Genomic DNA, 21,725 nt, shown 5'->3' on the forward strand with positions numbered 1-21,725 from the left:
TAAACAGCACTAAACTGCCACATTTCTCAAATACTTGCACTTGAAATGTTGCCTTTTAGGCTAGTGGAGACGGAATCTTTGCACTGTTTCTCCCGGAGTTCCGCCTTCTCCGCCTTACACAAGCATGTGTTCCAGAACATTACCCGTGCCCTCAAAAACGCAGTAACTGGGAAGGTCCACCTAACCATAGACACATGGACAAGTGCTTGTGGCCAGGGACAGTACATTTCACTGATGGCACACTTAGTTGATATAGTGGAAGTCGGGACCCAGTTAAACGCTGTGACGTCCTCACAACATCGAGGATAGTGGGTCCTGGGTCAATCAGAGTTGCCCTCACATTTTACAGCTCTTGCACTTCCTCCTCCTCTTCAGTCTCCATCTCTGACATGACCACATCAGTTGGAAGCTGGAAGAACTGTACCACTGCCTTGCCAAACGGTACAGGCTGTGCTGAAGCTAATATGCTTAGGGGACGAACCGCACACCACTGCAGAGTTGTTGACAGCGGTAACAGAGCAGGCAGATCTGTGGCTGTCACCGCTGAACCTACAGCCAGGCATGGTCGTGAGTGACAATGGCCGGAACCTGGTGGCAGCTCTGAGGCTAGGCAAGCTCGCACACATACCATGTGTAACGGGTCTGGGAGGCGGAACCTCTGAGCAACTATACAAGGGGGCGGTCCTTGTAAGGAAGCGGGTGGCTCCCAGGGAAGATGGGCAGGTAGTCACGGCAAGTGACAGGGACAGTCTCTGGGTAGAAGGGCAGGTAGTCACGGCAAGTGACAGGGACAGTCTCTGGGTAGAAGGGCAGGTAGTCACGGCAAGTGACAGGGACAGTCTCTGGGTAGAAGGGCAGACAGGTAGCAGGTGGACGCTCCCAGGTGAGCGGGCAAGAGTCTCTGGACAGGCAGGTAGTCACAGCAAGTGACGGCAGAGCCTCCAGGTAGGCTATCAGGCAGGTAGCAGGTGAGCGCTTCCAGGGGAGCGGGCAAGAGTCTCTGGACAGGCAGGTGGTCACGGCAAGTGACGGCAGAGCCTCCAGGTAGGCTAGCAGGCAGGAAGCAGGTGAGCGCTCCCAGGTGAGCGGGCAAGAGTCTCTGGACTGGCAGGTGGTCACGGCAAGTGACGGCAGAGCCTCCAGGTAGGCTAGCAGGCAGGTAGCAGGTGAGCGCTCCCAGGTGAGCGGGCAAGAGTCTCTGGACTGGCAGGTGGTCACGGCAAGTGACGGCAGAGCCTCCAGGTAGGCTAGCAGGCAGGTAGCAGGTGAGCGCTCCCAGGTGAGCGGGCAGGCTGGTCCATAGACAGACTGACAGGTGTCAGAAGGCAGACCGTCGGACCGCAGGCTTGCAAGCAGGTAAGCGGATATCAGGCAGGTATCTAGCAGGAATCTGGCAGGTGACAGGCAGGTAACTGGTAACGGGACCTGAGGGCTGAAGCAGAGTGAAGGCTTTGCAACAACATTGCTCGGGCACCTCCATTTTGGAGGAGGTGCCTTATATATGGTGAGGTCCTCCGGCCATTGGCCGGGGACTCCTTAGGACGGCGCGCGCGGAACCTTTAAGAGAGGAGGAGCGCGCGCCCTAAGCACAGTGGCCGGGAAGCAGCGCGCGCTGCCAGCAGAGCGAGAGGAGGACACTGGGCACGGAGCGGAGAGGTGAGGGGAACAGCGTCCCTGCCTAGCAGGAGGCAGGGACGCCGACGCTACAGTACCCCCCCCTTTAGGCCCCCCCTTTTTTAGGCCAGACAGAAATTTATCAAGGATGAGAGGGGCATGGATGTTCTCCCGGGGCTCCCACGTTCTCTCCTCAGTACCAAACCCCTTCCAATGTACCAGAAAAAAGGTTTTTCCTCTTACCCTTTTGGTGGCCAGAATGTTCTCTACCTCAAACTCGTTTTCAGCGGAAACCGGAGCAGGAGGCGTACCTGTAGACTTGGAAAAAGAGTTAAGTACCACGGGTTTGAGGAGAGATACATGGAAGGAGTTAGGGATCCGCAAGTTGGCCGGGAGTTTCAATTTATAGGCCACTGGGTTGATTTGTTTGATAACTTCTAGTGAGCCGATGAACCGAGGCCCTAACTTGTAGGAAGGAATCTTGAGCCGGACATACTTGGACGAGAGCCAGACTTTATCTCCAAGACGGAATTGTGGAGGAGGATCCAGGCGTTTTTTGTCAGCGTGTTTTTTCATCCGCTCGGACGACTGAAGGAGTGCTCATCGGGTACTCTCCCAAATGGAGGAAAATTTGCTAACGAGAGATTCCGCAGCCGTATTGTCCACCGAGGTGAAGACGGGAAATGGGATCCGAGGATGCTGACCGAAGACTACAAAAAACGGGGATTTGGAGGAAGATTCGCTCTCGTGATTATTGTAAGAGAATTCGGCCCATGGCAGGAGATCCACCCAGTCTGAATGGTGGGCATTAACGAAGTGCCTGAGGTAACTGGTCAGGATCTGATTGATCCGCTCCACTTGACCATTGGACTGTGGGTGGTATGCGGAGGAGAAGTCCAGGATGACGTCTAGCAGCTTACATGTGGCTCTCCAGAAGCGTGAGGTGAACTGAACCCCACGATCCGACACGATGTGGAGGGGCAGGCCATGGAGACGGAAGATGTGGCGGATAAAGTCTTTAGCCAGCTCGGGTGCAGACGGGAGGCCTGGCAGGGGAATGAAATGAGCCATTTTGGAAAAGTGGTCAGCGACCACCCAAATGACCGTACAACCGGCAGAGACAGGGAGATCTGTTATGAAGTCCATAGTTATATGCTGCCAGGGGGCAGCAGGTACTGGAAGAGGAAGGAGGCGACCGGCTGGCAGGTTTCTCGGAACCTTGTTGCGGGCGCAGGACACACAGGCAGAAACAAAGTCTATTACATCCTTGTGCAGGGTAGGCCACCAGTAGTGCCGGGTGATAAGCTGGAGGGTCTTTTTCTGACCGGCGTGGCCAGCAAGCTTAGACGAGTGACCCCAGTGTAGGATCTTCTCCCAATCAGGTACCGTTACGAACGTCTTACCGGGAGGGAGACGATTTAGACTCACGGGGGCCACCTGCATTACTCTGGCGGGATCGATGATGTGTTTAGGTTCCTCCTCAAGATCAGACACCAGGAAGGATCGGGACAAGGCATCAGCTTTGATGTTTTTGTCAGCCGGGCGATAATGAAGAACAAAATCAAAGCGAGCAAAAAACAAGAACCACCGGGCTTGGCGCGGGTTAAGTCTCTGGGCACTCTGGAGGTAAGCCAAGTTCTTGTGGTCCGTGTAAATTATTACCGGGTGAAGAGCCCCCTCGAGCAGGTAACGCCACTCCTCCAATGCCAGCTTAATGGCCAATAACTCTCGGTCTCCTATAGAATAGTTGCGCTCGGAAGAGGAGAAGAGTTTGGAGGATAAGCCGCAAGTTAACATTCTCCCGGAAGACGATTTTTGGGTAAGTACCGCTCCGGCTCCAGAGGAGCAGGCGTCAACTTCCAGGAAGAATTGCTTGTTGCCGTCCGGGCGATGCAGCACCGGGGCGGAAGAGAAAGCCTGTTTTAAGGAAAGAAAGGCTTCCTCAGCTTCGGGCGGCCATTCTCTGGGATTAGTGCCCTTACGGGTGAGCGCAGAGATTGGGGCAGTCCGGGAAGAGAAGTCCGGTATGAAGAGGCGGTAGTAGTTGGCGAAGCCCAGGAACCGCTGAATAGCCTTCAACCCCTCTGGTCGAGGCCACTTCTCGATGGCAGACAGTTTCTCAGGATCCATTCGTAGGCCGGTCTGAGAAATTATGTAGCCTAAAAACGGAAGCGAGGTCTGCTCAAAGAGGCACTTCTCATATTTAGCGTAGAGGTGGTTCTGCCTGAGCCTGAGCTATACCTGACGAACATCCCTCCGGTGTGTGGGGAGATCCGGAGAGAAGACCAAGATGTCGTCCAGGTACACCACTACGCAGGAGTAGAGAAGGTCCCGGAAGATGTCATTGACCAACTCTTGAAAGACGGCGGGAGCGTTACAGAGACCGAAGGGCATTACCAGGTATTCATAGTGGCCGTCCCGGGTGTTAAATGCCGTCTTCCATTCATCCCCCTGACGGATACGGACCAGGTTATACGCCCCACGGAGGTCCAGCTTGGTGAAGATTCTAGCCCCCCTCAGACGGTCAAATAATTCCGGAATGAGCGGAAGGGGGTATTTATTCTTCACCGTGATCTGGTTAAGGCCTCTATAGTCTATACAGGGACGGAGTGAGCCGTCCTTCTTTTTGACGAAGAAGAAGCCTGCTCCCGCCGGGGAAGTAGATTTCCGGATGAATCCCCGGGCCAGATTCTCCTCAATATATTCTGACATGGATCGGGTCTCAGCAGCGGACAAAGGGTAAATGCGCCCACGGGGAGGAGTAGCGCCGGGCATCAGGTCGATTGGGCAGTCGTATGGTCTATGAGGGGGTAATGTCTCTGCCTCCTTTTTATTAAAGACGTCCGCATACGACCATTAAGGAGCCGGAAGACCAGGTAGATTGGCTGGAGTAGGAGAAGGACGGACAGGATGGACGGGAATTAAACAAGTCTTATGGCAGTCCTGTCCCCAGCGAAGGACTTCTCCGGTCTGCCAATCAAGCACGGGTGCATGTCTCTGAAGCCAAGGTAGGCCTAGTAAGAGGGCGTGAGAGAGTCCAGGCAGAACATGAAAGAAGATGCTCTCAGAGTGCAGCATTCCCACCTGCAGGGTTATGGATTCGGTGATAAGTTGGATGGGATGTGGTAAGAGGCCCCCATCCACGGCAGCGACAGATAAGGGTACAGCTAGAGGTTTGGTGGGAATGCGGTATTTCTCTACCAGAGACTGAGAAATGAGATTTCCGGCAGCTCCAGAGTCAAGTTGGGCTAGTTCAAAATAACGGTTCTCCCCGCAGATGATAGAGACCGACAGCAACAGAGATGGAGAGGGTTTACTCTTGTCTAGGACGACCTCTCTGAGCGATCCTAGACACAGGCGTTTCCCGACCTCTCCGGGCAGGAACGGATCCGGTGCTCCTTACTGCCACAGTAGAAGCAGCTCCCCTCGGCACGGCGTAACTCTTGACGGGTTTTGACCATCTTGGTCTGGTCGACCTGCATAGGCTCGGGTGAGTGCGCCTGGGGAGTAGCGGAAGAAGTGACAGGTTTCTGAAAGGTAGAGGCTAGACGTGGAAACCTCCTCTCACGGGTGACCTCTTTGGCGCGTTCCTGGAACCGGATGTCAATCCGGGTGGCAAGAGTTATTAAGTCGTCGAGAGTGGTAGGTATGTCCCGACCGGCGAGTTCATCTTTAATACTGCCGGACAGACCCTCCCAAAAGACAGACACCAGGGCGTCGTTATCCCAGGCCAGCTCCGAAGCAAGGGTACGGAACCGTATGGCATATTAGCCCACGGTGAGATTTCCTTGATGGAGGCGTAGCAGAGATGATGCGGATGAGGTCTTCCGTCCGGGTTCGTCGAAGACTTTCCGGAAAGCCGTGAGAAAGGCTGGCAGGTTGGACACCAAGGGGTCTCCTCTCTCCCATAGAGGATTTAGCCAAGCCAGAGCCTCCCCCGTGAGATGGGACATGATGAAGGCTACTTTGGCCCGGTCGGAGATAAACTGGTGGGACAGGAGTTCAAAGTGCAGGGTGCACTGGTTTATGAAGCCCTGAGCTTGAGCGGGGTCGCCTCCGAAGCGAGGAGGTGCAGAAAGCCGGGGTCCGGGGCCGGATGCCATGGTATTGGTGGGCAGCGGTGCTGCCGGGCTGCGAGTCATGACACTAGCGGTGGTTGCTGGTGGAGCAGTCAGGGTGTCCAGGCGAGAGTTGACATTCCGCAGATGACTCAGGATGGACCCCTGTTGGGACCTCTGACGGGACAGTTCATGACATAGGTCCGAGAGCGAGGGAGCTTGGGTGCCACCGGGTTCCATGGCCCGAGCAAACTGTAACGGGTCTGGGAGGCGGAACCTCTGAGCAACTATACAAGGGGGCGGTCCTTGTAAGGAAGCGGGTGGCTCCCAGGGAAGACGGGCAGGTAGTCACGGCAAGTGTCAGGGACAGTCTTTGGGTAGAAGGGCAGGTAGTCACGGCAAGTGACAGGGACAGTCTCTGGGTAGAAGGGCAGGTAGTCACGGCAAGTGACAGGGACAGTCTCTGGGTAGACTAGCAGACAGGTAGCAGGTGGACGCTCCCAGGTGAGCGGGCAAGAGTCTCTGGATGGGCAGGTGGTCACAGCAAGTGACGGCAGAGCCTCCAGGTAGGCTAGCAGGCAGGTAGCAGGTGAGCGCTCCCAGGTGAGCGGGCAAGAGTCTCTGGACAGGCAGGTGGTCACGGCAAGTGACGGCAGAGCCTCCAGGTAGGCTAGCAGGCAGAAAGCAGGTGAGCGCTCCCAGGTGAGCGGGCAAGAGTCTCTGGACTGGCAGGTGGTCACGGCAAGTGACGGCAGAGCCTCCAGGTAGGCTAGCAGGCAGGTAGCAGGTGAGCGCTCCCAGGTGAGCGGGCAAGAGTCTCTGGACTGGCAGGTGGTCACGGCAAGTGACGGCAGAGCCTCCAGGTAGGCTAGCAGGCAGGTAGCAGGTGAGCGGGCAAGAGTCTCTGGACTGGCAGGTGGTCACGGCAAGTGACGGCAGAGCCTCCAGGTAGGCTAGCAGGCAGGTAGCAGGTGAGCGCTGCCAGGTGAGCGGGCAGGCTGTTCCATAGACAGACTGACAGGTGTCGGAAGGCAGACCGTCGGACCGCAGGCTTGCAAGCAGGTAAGCAGATATCAGGCAGGTATCTAGCAGGAATCTGGCAGGTGACTGGCAGGTAACTGGTAACGGGACCTGAGGGCTGAAGCAGAGTGAAGGCTTTGCAACAACATTGCTCGGGCACCTCCATTTTGGAGGAGGTGCCTTATATATGGTGAGGTCCTCCGGCCATTGGCCGAGGACTCCTTAGGACGGCGCGCGCGCCCTAAGCACAGTGGCCGGGAAGCAGCACGCGCTGCCAGCAGAGCGGGAGGAGGACGCCGGGCACAGAGCGGAGAGGTGAGGGGAACAGCGTCCCTGCCTAGCAGGAGGCAGGGACGCCGACGCTACACCATGCCTGGCCCATGTGCTTAATCTAGTGGTTCAACAGTTTCTCAAAACCTAACCAGATCTGCCTGATCTGCTTGTGAAAGTATGATGCGTGTATGCCCAATTCAGAAATTCAGCTACAGCTTCCGCCGCCCTCGCCGTGCTTCAGCAGCGTTTGCAGCTTCCAGCTCACTAACTGGTGTGCCATGTCACCATGCGTTGGGACTCAATATTGCATATGTTGGGAACCATTTGTGAGAAGCAGGGGGCAGTTGTTGAGTACCAGCTACAACACGCCCCTCGGTATTCAGGTCAGCCTCCGCACATAAGAGCTGATGAGTGGGCATGGATGTCTGACATTTGTGCCATCTTCTAAAACTTTGAGGACTACACCAAGATGGTGACCGGCGATGATGCCATAATTAGTGTATCCATCCCACTTCTCTGTCTACTGAAAGCTCACTGCTCACGGTTAAAGAGGAGACATTGCAGGCAGAGGACTATTAGATGGAGCAAGGAACAAAGAAGGGTTCTTCCACACTGCCCAGCCTCATCTCATCTCAACGTGGATTGGGTGATAATGAGGAGGTGGAAGAGGCAGAGGAGAAACAGGAGATGTTTTCCTGCGCTGCATACGGTACTACTCACACAACAGTCATACCGTTTGTTCAGCGTGGATGGCCTGAGGAGAGGGAGACTGAGGAGGAGGACCAGGAGCCCAAGAAGGAGAGCATGAACTATCGTCCCCTTGGTCAGGACTGGGAAGTCTTGGCTGTTGGCAGTCTGGCACACATGGCTGACTTTATGTTCCGCTGCCTTCCCCGTGACCCTCGCGTTGTAAACATTTTGGGAAACAGTAATTACTGGTTAGTCAAACTTCTAGACCCACGCTACAAGGAGAATTTTATATTTCTCCTTCCCGTGGTGGAGAGGTCTAATAAAATGGTGCAGTACCAGAAGGCCCTTGTTGAGGAATATCTAAAAATGCTGGAGGCAGATGTCAAATACAATGCAGCAGAAGCTGGGGACAGTTTTCTCAGACCCGCCCAGCGCCCAGGACCTAATGTGCGGGGTACTCTGACAAAGAGGGAAAAGTTTTGGACAATGCTGAAGGAGTATCTTACTGACCATACCAACGTCCTCCGTAATTCCTCTTTGCCTTGTAACTATAGTGTATCCAAGCTGGACACGTGGCATGAACTGGCTCTCTACACCTTGGAGGTCCTGGCCTGCCCTGCCACTAGCGTTTTGTCAGAGCAGGTTTTTAGTGCCGCAATTGAAAATGCTGACAGGCTGACTCTTATCAAAATAAACAAGGGCTGGATTGGGCCAGACTTCTCAACACCACCGGATAGCAGCGGAACAAAGTCAAATCCAGTGGGGGTTTTTTTGGGGGGGAGATCTATTCCCATGCACCTCTTCACACCCATACATGGGTCTACGCTTCCTGATTTTGTTTCAACTTTATATTTATTAAACAATTTTCATAACAAAAATAACATTGTCGTTCAGTTTGCATACACATGAAGTACAGAGTCAAGGTGAGAAGACAATGATATAAAAATAAACATTAACAGAAATAAAAAAAAAGAAAAAAGTGAATATAGAGCTCTAGAGTTCTCTCTTTGATTCTGCAATAAAGCGTAGGGTGTAGATAAAGTTACATATGACACGGTGAACAACCCCCCAAGAATACAATAACTATTATTGTTATAGGACAACGAGAGACATAGCAATGAACTGCTAAACTTGAGGTTATAAATGGAAGCGTTCCCTAAACAGGTCCCATAATCCCCAGATTTTTTCAAAACCATCCCTAGTGTTATGTAGGTTTGCAGTCATTTTTTCCATAATGTGGATGTCGCTTATTCTAGTGTAAAGATCGGATATCGTGGGAGTAGTGGGCTTCCGCCAGAATAATGGAATCAAACATTTAGCAGCTGTCAGCAAATGTAGTAGTAGTTTACTTTTTGTTTTCTCCAGTCCTCTGGGGGGGAGATTAAGGATGTACAGTGCCTACAAGTAGTATTCAACCCCCTGCAGATTTAGCTGGTTTGATAAGATGCAAATAAGTTAGAGCCTTCAAACTGCAAACGAGAGTAGGTTTTATGAACAGAAGCATAAATCTTACAAACCAAAAAGTTATGTTGCTCAGTTGAATTTTATTAAATTTTAAACATAAAATTGTGGGTCAATTATTATACAACCCCTATGTTTAATATTTTGTGGAATAACCCTTGTTTGCAATTACAGCTAATAATCTTCTTTTATAAGACCTGATCAGGCCGGCACAGGTCTGTGGAGTTATCTTGGCCCACTCCTCCATGCAGATCTTCTCCAAGTTATCTAGGTTCTTTGGGTGTCTCATGTGGACTTTATTCTTGAGCTCCTTCCACAAGTTTTCAATTGGGTTAAGGTCAGGAGACTGACTAGGCCACTCCAACACCTTGACTTTTTCCCTATTGAACCAGGCCTTGGTTTTCTTGGCTGTGTGCTTTGGGTCGTTGTCTTGTTGGAAGATGAAATTACGACCCATCTTAAGATCCTTGATGGAGGAGCGGAGGTTCTTGGCCAAAATCTCCAGGTAGGCCGTGCTATCCATCTTCCCATGGATGCGGACCAGATGGCCAGGCCCCTTGGCAGAGAAACAGCCCCACAGCATGATGCTGCCACCACCATGCTTGACTGTAGGGATGGTATTCTTGGGGTCGTATGCAGTGCCATCCAGTCTCCAAACGTCACTTGTGTGGTTGGCACCAAAGTTCTCGATCTTGGTCTCATCAGACCATAGAACCTTGAACCAGTCTGTCTCAGAGTCCTCCAAGTGATCATGAGCAAACTGTAGACGAGCCTTGACATGACGCTTTGAAAGTAAAGGTACCTTACGGGCTGGTCTGGAACGGAGACCATTGCGGTGGAGTACGTAACTTATGGTATTGACTGAAACCAATGTCCCCACTGCCATGAGATCTTCCCGGAGCTCCTTCCTTGTTGTCCTTGGGTTAGCCTTGACTCTTCGGACAAGCCTGGCCTCGGCACGGGAGGACACTTTCAAAGGCTGTCCTGGCCGTGGAAGGCTAACAGTAGTTCCATAAGCCTTCCACTTACGTATGATGCTCCCAACAGTGGAGACAGGTAGGCCCAACTCCTTGGAAAGGGTTTTGTACCCCTTGCCAGCCATGTGACCCTCCACGATCTTGTCTCTGATGGCCTTGGAATGCTCCTTTGTCTTTCCCATGTTGACCATGTCTGAGTGCTGTTCACAAGTTTGGGGAGGGTCTTAAATAGTCAGAAAAGGCTGTCAAAAGAGATCTTTAATCCACACATGTGAAGCTCATTATTCTTGGTGCCTGAACTACTTCTTAATACTTTAGGGGGACCAAACAGAATTCTTGTGGTTTGAGGGGTTGAATAATAAATGATACTCTGAATTACCTTTTTACGTTTAAAAAAAAAAAAAAAAAATTTGCTGCAGTGCATTTCCCACTTCCAGGCTGATCTACAGTACAAATGTCACAATGCCAAGTTAATTCCGCATGTGTCAACCAGCTAAATCTGCAGGGGGTTGAATACTACTTGTAGGCACTGTATATATGTGGGTCTAGGGGAACGAAAACCCCAAGTACGTCACTTAGCAACTGTTCTACTTTTTTCCAATAATCCAATATCCCGGGATATGACCAGAATATGTGGAAGAGGGAGGCCCCATTGGCACCACATCTCCAGCAAATATCTGGGATGGTATGATTCATTTTGTGTAGCAATTCTGGGGTATGATACCAGTGCATCAGGATCTTTATCTAGTTTTCTTTATAAAGGGTGTTAACAGAGGACTTGTAGGCCCGGGACCAAATCATCTGCCATTGCTGGGTAGATAGCGTATGACCTAGCCAGCTTTCCCATCTGGACATGTAGGAATGTTGCACATTAGGGAGTGGAGTCGGAGTCTGCAAGATAGTATATATATCTGAAATTAGTCCTTTGGTTGAAGGGACGCCGGTGCACAGCTGCTCGAATCTAGATAGAGTGTGGGATTCAGGAGGACCCAAATTAGATCTGGAATAATGAATTATCTGTTGATATGAGTAAAATAAGGTATGTGGTAGATTATATTTATCAGTCAGATCAGTAAAAAGTTTAAATTTCTTAGTCAAAGGGTCCAGCAGGTCTCTAAAGGAGAAAAGACCTGCATTTGCCCAAAGGGTAACTATTCCTGCTGACAAGAGATATGATAGATGCGGATTATACAGGAATGGGGTCAGGAAGGATGCATAGGACGCTAACTGGAATTTCATCCTCGAGGATCTCCAAATCTCCCTGGTGAATGCCATAGGGCCTAAGAGTGCTTTTGTAGGTATGTCGTTAGGTGGACCCCATATCAAGGATGCCGGATGGTAGGGGGCTAACCATAATTTCTCAATTTCCGTCCATTTATTGTACGCGAGAAGTTTTGACCAGGAGGGAATATGGCGCAAGTGGGCTGCGTAGTAGTATTTAACAATATCAGGGCAATTTAGTCCTCCTTGTGTTTTAGGGGCACATAATACCGATCTAGGAATACGGTGGCGGCCAGAATGCCAAATGAATTTTAATAGCATAGATTGGATTGTTTTAAGTATATTCATCGGTATTTTAACTGGGATGGTTTCAAATAGGTATAGGAATCTGGGTAATAAAGACATACGCTTCCTGATTTTGTCTATGTTCTATAGTCTTCCCCCTTCTCCTCATCCTCCACCAGAATATCAACAGGGTGACCATCATGCAACACCCTCACAATTTTTAAAGGGTGTTTATGATGCCCGTAGGAATTTTTTTTAGAGGCCTACCTCTAACATTCTGTATGTTATACAGTATGTTCATATATATTCCCCAGGGGTAAATGTTTTTCAGCCCATGCATTTAGTGCATGGGCATTACCATTATAGGAGACCCATTCCTTAATAATGGGAAAAAAATTAATGAGGCACTCCTAAATGTCTTTTCAAAGGGGTATTGGAGTGTGTCCTAATTTTTGGCAGCCCTTGCAGTCACTGCATGGACATTACAGCTATAGGAGACCCACTCCTTAATAATGGGAACAATTGTATAGTCATTCTCCTTTATATTTGTACCACTTCTTGTTCTTATGTTTGTTTATTATACTTCATATTTTTTTTATAGAAGTATTCTATATTCTGTTAAAATTTCAATAAATAAAAAAATTAAAAATAATGGGAACAATTTTTTGCCCTCCTCTAAGTCTCTTCAAAGGGGTATTGGAGTGCCTCCAAAATTTTGGTAGCACTGTCACCCACTACATGCTAAAATAACAGTATAGGAGGCCCACTCCTTTATAATGGGAACACTTTTTTTACTGAGGCCCTCCTCTCCGTCTTTTCAAAGGGGTATTGGAGTGCGTCATAATTTTTGGCAGCCCTTGCAGTCACTGCATGGGCATTACTGCTATAGGAGGCCCACTCCTTAAAAATGGGAACAATTTTTTTAATGAGGTCCTCCTCTATATCTCTTCAAAGGGGTATTAAAGTGCATCCTAATTTTTGGCAGCCCTTGCAGTCACTGAATGGGCATTACCGCTATAGGAGACCCACTATGGGAACATTTTTTTTTAATGAAGCCCTCCTCTACGTCTCCTCGATGGGGTATTGAAGTGCGGCCAACTTTTTGGCAGCCCTGCCACTCACTGCATTTGCAATAATAGTATAGGAGACCCACTCCTTAATAATGCGAACAACAAAGCATAGCCGGTTAATAGCCCTGTAACAATAATGAGGACCGACTGCTGGCCCTTTAACAATATTAAGGGCCGCCTAATGGCCTTGTAAAAATGACTTTGTGACGTTCAGAGTCCCTCCTTCATAAATAAAACAGGATGTGTCTGATAATGTCTCGCATACCACATGGCCAGATAAGGTAGTAAAATGTTAAAATTACATTTACTGGTGAATGTATTTTTCATCGTTGAAAGCAATGCAAAAATGCATCAAAAATGCTAAGTGTGAACATAGCCCAAGGTGTAGAGGAGCATTTTTGTTTTTGGTGTTTATTTTGCATTATGTACAAGTCATTACTCTGGAAATGATGTTCCTTAACATTTTTTTCCAGGAAAATCCATTTTGGCTTCGTTTTTGTATGTTTTATTGTCAGGCTGTAAAAGTGGCGTAATACTCTGATAACATTGTTCACAGCAGTAACCTGGGAGTCAGAGATGCTTACAGGGGTCTTCCCCATGCTGTTCCCATGTCATTTTAGCACTGTTCCCATCGATTCAGCCAATTTTTAGGCCCTCTCCAGACCTCCACGGAGAACCGCCGGAAAAATTCTCATTTCCCATTGACTTACATTGGGCCCGTTGCTCGGGTCGAGCACCCGAGCATTACGATTTGCTCGATCCAAGCAACGAGCACCTGAGCATTTTAGTTTTCGCTCATCACTAATAACTGTATGTCATTGGTTGGGAACCCCTTCACCATCATGACGTATAGGTATGTCGAGGGTCATGAAGGGGTTAAAATTTTAGCAGCATATTTTCAAGGATATTTAAAATAAACTGCATTTTTAGGGACCTTCTCACTCTTGAAGTGACTTTGTAACATCCTAAAAGTCACCCAGTTTAATGAAAGGAGGCTTCAAAGTATTCAATTTTGATAATCCTTGAGGTGTTTTACATTAATTAATGCAAAATGGAATAAAAAAATGAAAAATTCCATTTAGTCAAATTCCTTTTAGCTAAAATGTTACCTCATACCCAAATTTTAGCCGTCGCAATTTATTAAGCAATTTCTCCTGAAAGGAGCATTACCAGACACTAATGTTTTATAGCTATATACATATCATTAAGGGTATACAATTAACTTTAAAAATTGGAAATTTTTCAACATTTTTTGAAAATTTGGAATACTTTCATGAATAACGGCAAAACAACTGATCTAAATTTACCAGTAGTAACAGGTACAATGTTTTACAAAAACAAAATCACAATCTAAGAATTACTGGCAGAAGAAGAAGCATTTTAGAGTTATTACCACATAAAGTGACGTGTCAGACTTCAAAAATGTGGCTGTCAGGAAGGTTAATGCTGATTATCATGAGACAGGGTTAAGAAACATGGAATGGTAATGTGCAGTACATACCTATAGGTGAAGCGTCCTCTCCCTCTGAATCTTCCTCTGTAAAGTAATGAAATACTTATTAGTCAGGGTGAAAAATATATATACATTAGATATATATTATATATACATACTGTATATATAAATAAATTCCATGCTCACCATAAATGAGTAGACACCATTTGAAAAGTCATTGGACACAACAATTTCAAACATTTTGACAAGACTAAGTTTCACAGAACATTTTTTTAACCCAAAACAAGAAAGTAAGGTTAATATTGTAACTTTCATGGCAAAATCTTCAGTTGTACTCAAATTAGTTGATGCAAAAATGAATACACCCCACATAAAAACCACTAGTATTTTGCCTGACTTTCATAATTTCTAAAGACAGAAAGTCATCTAGGAGTGGAATAACCAAATTGGTGACATTAAAACTACTTTTTTAAAGCCTGGATGCAGCGTGATGCTTATCTCTTCAGAATTCCCCATAGGTGTTTCATTTGGGTTTGGATTAGAAGACATACTTGGTCACTGAATCATTTTCAATCTGTTCTTCAAAAATGCAACATATGAGTGTTTGGGATCATAGCCATGTTGGAAAGGTGCATTTCTAGCAAGAACTTGTGGTAGTATCTTCTTAGATCAGTATAATATGAAGTCATGATGCCTACAATGAAATGTAGCTCCCCGACATCAGCAGCACTCATGCCGCCCCACATAAGGACATTGCTGTCACCACGTTTCACTGTAGGCATCATGCATTTTTCTAAATTCATATTTCTAAATGCAAAATGCCTACAGTAAAACATGCTGGCAGCAGTGTCCTTAAGTGGAGCTCTATGAGTACTGCTGGTGTTGGGGAGCTACATTTCATTGAAGGTATCATGAGTTCAGAGAAGTACTGCCCTATATTGAAAGAAAAGATGCTATAGTAATTCTGTGCCCTTGGCAGACATACAAGTTTCTAACATGACAATGATCTAACACATACATATACAGTACAGACCAAAAGTTTTGACACACCTCATTTAAAGATTTTTCTGTATTTTCATGACTTTGAAAATTGTACATTCACACTGAAGGCATCAAAACTATGAATTAACACATGTGGAATTATATACTTAACAAAAAAGTGTGAAACAACTGAAAATATGTCTTATATTCTAGGTTCTTCAAAGTAGCCACCTTTTGCTTTGATGACTGCTTTGCACACTCTTGGCATTCTCTTGATGAGCTTCAAGAGGTAGTCACCGGAAATGGTCTTCCAACAATCTTGAAGGAGTTCCCAGAGATGCTTAGCACTGGTTGGCCCTTTTGCCTTCACTCTGCGGTCCAGCTCACCCCAAACCATCTTGATTGGGTTCAGGTCTGGTGACTGTGGAGGCCAAGTCATCTGGCGTAGCACCCCATCACTCTCCTTCTTGGTCAAATAGCCCTTACACAGCCTGGAGGTGTGTTTGGGGTCATTGTCCTGTTGAAAAATAAATGATGGTCCAACTAAACGCAAACCGGATGGAATAGCATGCCGCTGCAAGATGCTGTGGTAGCCATGCTGGTTCAGTATGCCTTCAATTTTGAATAAATCCCCAACAGTGTCACCAGCAAAGTCATGAAAATACAGAAAAATCTTTAAATGAGAAGGTGTGTCCAAACTTTTGGTCTGTACTGTATATAGAGGGGAATAGGGAAGGGATTTCAGCTCACCATACTGAAGACTTACAGCAGGTACAAAGCCTCGCACGGAGCCGTCCAAGCCTTGGACGTGAAGACAAATGCAAAAACAAAAAAAAAGGGTTCTCCAGCGATGAAAGACAGTTAAAAATCCATCTTTGTTGTAGAAATATTAAAATCTGTATGCACCTGTTCACAAGGAATATAAAAAAACCTACGTGTTTCAGCAAGATGCCTTAAACCATGATGTATTTATAATCTTATCAATGTGCCATGGCTGTGTACTGTGTAATGGCTGTGTCTGGCCGTGCAGGAACATGGTCTGATTCAAAGGTGTATCAAGGTTTTTCTGGTAACAGGGGCAAATATTCAGTTTGGCGCCCCCCCACCACCAAGCACATATGTGATTTTCACACTTAGTCACGTGCCGACGAACTGCTCTGCCTAATTCTCTCAATGTTCAGTTAAAAACTGAGGGAAGCAGGAAGAGAGGCTGTTTGTCATATGACTATTAGTGATGTGCGAGCATGCTCGCCACTATTCAGCACTCACCCGAGCATCACAGTGCTTGAAAGGCTCAGTGCTTGATGAGTATTTTTGGAATGCTAGGGCGGTAGCGCGGGTCCCGCATTTTTGGCGCTTTTTAGACAGCCAATTGACATGCAGGGATTGCCTGCCAGTTACTGTAATCCTGTAGCCATTTTGGTTGTGGTACTACAGTGATTGGCTGGACGCATAGCATTATCGGTTCTATACAAGACCAGGGACCCTGTGTTCGTCACAGTCTACCCTGGAAACAGGCAGAGTAGGGAGAGGTGCTGCTGAGTGAGGGAGAGAATTGGTGGTTGTTTTAGTAAGGTATTCCACAGCATTACAAATCTACACTAACAGTCCTTCTACGGACTAATTCTACTGAATATTAATCCTGGTGATAGCAGTAGTTAGGCAGGCAAAGTTTGTGGAGATCATATTCAACAGAATAGGGTCCATTGGGCAACCTATACTTGGATAAGAAAATCCAAAAACCAATTGCAATAATATAAAACAGATTTTTATTGAAAAAATATTTAAAAACACAAATAGAAATTCTATAAATAGGTGAAAAAGGGGATTCAAGATGATGACCTCTGACTGCACACACACTCCCCTTGAGAAAGCCCATCAGAGTGCGAAACGAGCGTCGGGGTGTATGTTGTGGCGGTGGTTTCAGGGTACAGCAAGATTATTAATGGGTAAGTCTTGACCATCAATGATTCTTTTTGATCTCTCCCCCTTATGTACATGGGGCATTACTTTGGTGTGACTTTTCCCTTTTCTGCTTCAGAAAATTTCCCCATCTCTCAACAAGTGTGAGAAATGGGTGTCATTTACCTATATGGCATTTTTCTTTCCCTTTTTTTGAGATCCTGCATACTACTATTAAATTACTACAGGGTCACATTTCAGACCATGTTTTCCACAATCTCTTGAATCCCTTTTTCACCTATTTGTAGAATTTCTATTTGTGTTTTTAAATATTTTTTCATTAACCGGTTCCCAACCGCCCACTGTAGATAAACGTCGGCGCTTGCCGGGCTCTGTGCAGCGCCGACGTTTAAAAACGGTGGGTGGTCTCGCAGCGCTCAGGACCCCTAGGGTCCTGCAAGCGCTGCGATTCCGGTGCAGAGCGTTAGCTCTGACAGGGAACATCATCGGGACCTGATTAGATCAGGTCCCAGTGATGTTAACCCTTAGCTGTCTTCTATATGCTGTGATCTATAGTGATCACGGCATATAGGAGACAGCAGGAGGAGAGGGGGTCGTCAACTTACCTCTCCGAAGACCTCCGTGTCCTTCCAGGACCTGGGGTTGCTATGGCAGCTGGAGGTCACATGACCGCCTCCAGCTCTGCCATATATGGTGTCCTGTTTGGCTCAGCTGCAGCTGTAGCCAGACAGGAGACTCTGACTGAAACAGTCAGGGAAGATCTCATGTAATGTAATATATGTCTATTACATTACATGAGATCAGAGATCAGAAAAATAAAAATTAATGTCCCATACAGGGACTAAGAAAAAATGTGAAAAAAAGTAAAAAAAAAGTTTTTAAACTATTAATAAAAAAATCACAAAATAAATAAAAATAAATAAATAAAATATTAAACCAATAAATCCGTATATTTTTACAAAACCAAAAAAAGTACACATATTTGGTATCGCCGCGTCCGAAACAACCCGAGCTATAAAACTGTCACACTAATTAACTCCTTCTGTGCACACCGTAATAAAAATAAATAAAAAACGGAGCAAAAAAATATGCTTTTTCATCATATTGCCAAACAAAAAGTGGAAAAAAATGCGATCAAAAAACAAAATAGAAATAAAAATGGTACCACTGAAAACGTCATCTTGTTACGCAAAAAAAAAGCCGCCATACAGCTCCATCAGCCGAAAAATAAAAAAGTTATAGCGCTCAGAATAAAGCAATGCAAAAAAAATATTTTTTTCTATAAAATAGTTTTATTGTGTAAAAACGCCAAAACATAAAAAAAATACAGTAAGTGTAGTATCGCTGTAAACGTACTGACCCGAAGAATAACGCTGCCTGATCACTTTTACCACACGCAGAACGGCATAAAAAACCCCTCAAAAAACAATTCCTGAATTGTTGGTTTTTGTTAATTTTACCTCCCAAAAAAACGGAATAGAAAGCGATCAAAAAATGTCACGTCCCCAAAAATGGTACCAATAAAAATGTCAACTCGTCCCGCAAAAAACAAGCCGTCACATGACTCTGTCGGCCGAAATATGGAAAAATTATAGCTCTCAAAATATGGTGATGCAAAAACTAGATTTTGCAAAAAAAGCGTCTTTTAGTGTGTGACAGCTGTCAGTCATAAAAACCCGATATCAATCTGGTATCTCTGTAATCTCACCGACCCGAAGAATAAAGTAATCTAATCAGTTATATCACACTAGGAACGGCGTAAAAAATAAATAAAACCAATTCTTCACCTGCTACTGATTTGTTTATTATGTCCCCAAAGATCCCAGTAAGGCTCTGCCCACATTTATCCTGTGCTCTGCGCTGAGCACTTACACCAGAGTTTCCGTGTAAATCTCTGAAATACATGATTCAGCCGGAACCCATGACGGAAGATTCCCTGTAATGAGACAGATATAGGTCACTGTGGACGCCGTCTAGCCTGGGATCCCACGGTGTCATTTGTTTTAGGCGTGCATAAAAGTGCGGTTGGCCACAGTTTTGTGCACTTCTGAAAAAAAGGACACCGCTAAACAGAGGCCAGACGGAGTCCACAGTAACTCTGCTGCCTCATTACAGTGAATGGATCCCGCAGAGGTTTCATCTGAATTACATCACTTGGAAATTTAGATGGAAACCCCGATGTAAGTGCTCAGCCTAGAGCGCCGGATAAATGTTACGTAAAATGTTCCCAATAAAAGCTTCAACTCAGTCCTCAAAAAAAGCTAGTCCCCACTCAGGTCCGTCATCTGTTAAAAATATAAGGGACTTCCAAGTTACTGGTAGCAGAAAGGCTCTGGAAAAGCAAAATGACCCTTGCCCCCCAAAAGAAATTCAGAAAATTTTGTGCTCCCAAATCCAAATGCCTATTCTACAATAATTTGTTCTCCAATTGTCAAATAGCACTCCGTCCCCCCCAGATCTCACCGTATGGCTAAGCGGTACGATACAGCCACATATGGGGTATTGACACTTTTAGAAGAAATTGTGTGACACATTTCGGCACCATTTTTACCCATTGCCCTGTGTGAAAATGTAAAATCTGAGGGTAAAACATTTTTTTGTGGTAAAAATATAATTATGATTTTTTCACTGCCCAATGGTATAAATTTAAAAATTAAAAAATACTCACTACTTCCCTAGATGAATTCCTTGAGAGGTGTAGTTTACAAAATGGGGTCATTTGTGGAGGTTTCTGCTGTTTTGGCATGTCAGCGACTCTTCAAATGTGACATGGTGTCTGCTGCCTATCCCAGCCAACATAGCGCTCCTTTCTCTTCCGAACCCTGCCGTACACCAAAGCAGTGGTTTTCCCCCACATATGGGGTATCGGCGTACTCAGGAGAAATTGCACAACAAATTTCATGGTGCAATTTCTCCGGTTATCCTTATGATAATGCAAAATTAGGGGATGAAAAACATTTTTTATGGGAAAAATGTGAAAATTTTATTTTCACGGCTCAATATTATAAACTTCTGTGAAGCAGCTGGGGGTGCAAGGTGCTCACCACACATCTAGATAAGTTCCCTAAGGGGTCTAGTTTCCAAAATGGTGGCACTTGTGGGGGGTTTCCGCTGTTTCGACACATTAGGGGCTCCACAAATGTGACATGGCGTCCGCTAATTATTCAAATAAATTTTACATTCAAAAAGTCAAATGGCGCTCCTTCCCTTTCAAACCCTGCCGTGCGCCCAAACAGTGGTTTTCCCTCACATATGGGGTATCGGCGTGTTCAGGAGAAATTGCACAACAAACTTCATGGTGCAATTTATCCTGTTACCCTTATGATAATACAAAATTAGAGAATGAAAAAGATTTTTTGTGGGAAAAATGTGAAAATTTTATTTTTACGGCTCAATATTATAAACTTCTGTGAAGCAGCTGGGGGTGCGAGGTGCTCACCACACATCTAGATAAGTTCCCTAAGGGGTCTAGTTTCCAAAATGGTGGCACTTGTGGGGGGTTTCCACTGTTTAGTCACATTAGGGGCTCCCCAAATGCGACATGGCGTCTGCTAATTATTCAAACAAATTTTACATTCAAAAAGTCAAATGGCGCTCCTTCCCTTTCAAACCCTGCCATGCGCCCAAACAGTAATTTGCCTCCGCATATGGGGTATCAGCGTGTTCAGGAGAAATTGCACAACAAATTTCATGGTGCAATTTATCCTATTACCCTTATGATAATGCAAAATTAAGGGATGAAAAACGGTTTTGTGGGAAAAATGTGAAAATTTTATTTTTACAGCTCAATATTATAAACTTCTGTGAAGCACCTTGGGGTTCAAGGTGCTCACCACACATCTAGATAAGTTCCCTAAGGGGTCTAGTTTCCAAAATGGTGTCACTTGTGGGGGGTTTCCACTGTTTAGGCACATCAGGAGCTCTCCAAACGCAACATGGCGTCTGCTAATTATTCAAACAAATTTTACATTCAAAAAGTCAAATGGCGCTCCTTCCCTTTCAAACCCTGCCATGCGCCCAAACAGTAATTTGCCTCCGCATATGGGGTATCAGCGTGTTCAGGAGAAATTGCACAACAAATTTCATGGTGCAATTTATCCTATTACCCTTATGATAATGCAAAATTAAGGGATGAAAAACGGTTTTGTGGGAAAAATGTGAAAATTTTATTTTTACAGCTCAATATTATAAACTTCTGTGAAGCACCTTGGGGTTCAAGGTGCTCACCACACATCTAGATAAGTTCCCTAAGGGGTCTAGTTTCCAAAATGGTGTCACTTGTGGGGGGTTTCCACTGTTTAGGCACATCAGGAGCTCTCCAAACGCAACATGGCGTCTGCTAATTATTCAGACAAATTTTACATTCAAAAAGTCTAATGGCGCTCCTTCCTTTCCGAGCCCTGCCGTGCGCCCAAACAGTGGTTTTCCCTCACATATGGGGTATCAGCACGCTCAAGAGAAATTGCACAAAAAATTTTGGGGTCCATTTTTTTCCTGTTACCCCTGTGAAAATAAAAAAAATTGGGTCTAAAGTAACATTTTTGTGAAAAAAGTTAAATGTTAATTTTTTTCTTCCACATTCCAAAAATTTCTGTGAAGCACCTGAAGGGTTAATAAAGTTCTTGAATGTGGTTTTGAGCACCTTGAGGGGTGCAGTTTTTAGAACGGTGTCACTTTTGGGTATTTTCTGTCATAAAGA

At 46.1% G+C, this 21,725-nt stretch overlaps 1 long non-coding RNA gene across 1 annotated transcript in view; it reads right to left on the minus strand.

Moving 5' to 3' along the window:
• Positions 1 to 17,872, minus strand: part of LOC141176280 (uncharacterized) — a 30,263-nt gene extending 12,391 nt beyond the window's left edge. Inside the window, exons 1-2 of the long non-coding RNA XR_012253128.1 lie at positions 17,632 to 17,872; positions 14,171 to 14,206 (exon numbers count right to left, since the gene is read on the minus strand). This is a non-coding gene — a long non-coding RNA (uncharacterized lncRNA). The remainder of the gene's footprint in view (positions 1 to 14,170; positions 14,207 to 17,631) is intronic.
• Positions 17,873 to 21,725: the final 3,853 nt, after the last annotated feature.

Source organism: Phyllobates terribilis, unplaced genomic scaffold (genome assembly GCF_046119375.1).
Source record: "Phyllobates terribilis strain yellow unplaced genomic scaffold, ASM4611937v1 Scaffold_23__1_contigs__length_19252631, whole genome shotgun sequence".
NCBI lineage: Eukaryota > Metazoa > Chordata > Amphibia > Anura > Dendrobatidae > Phyllobates > Phyllobates terribilis.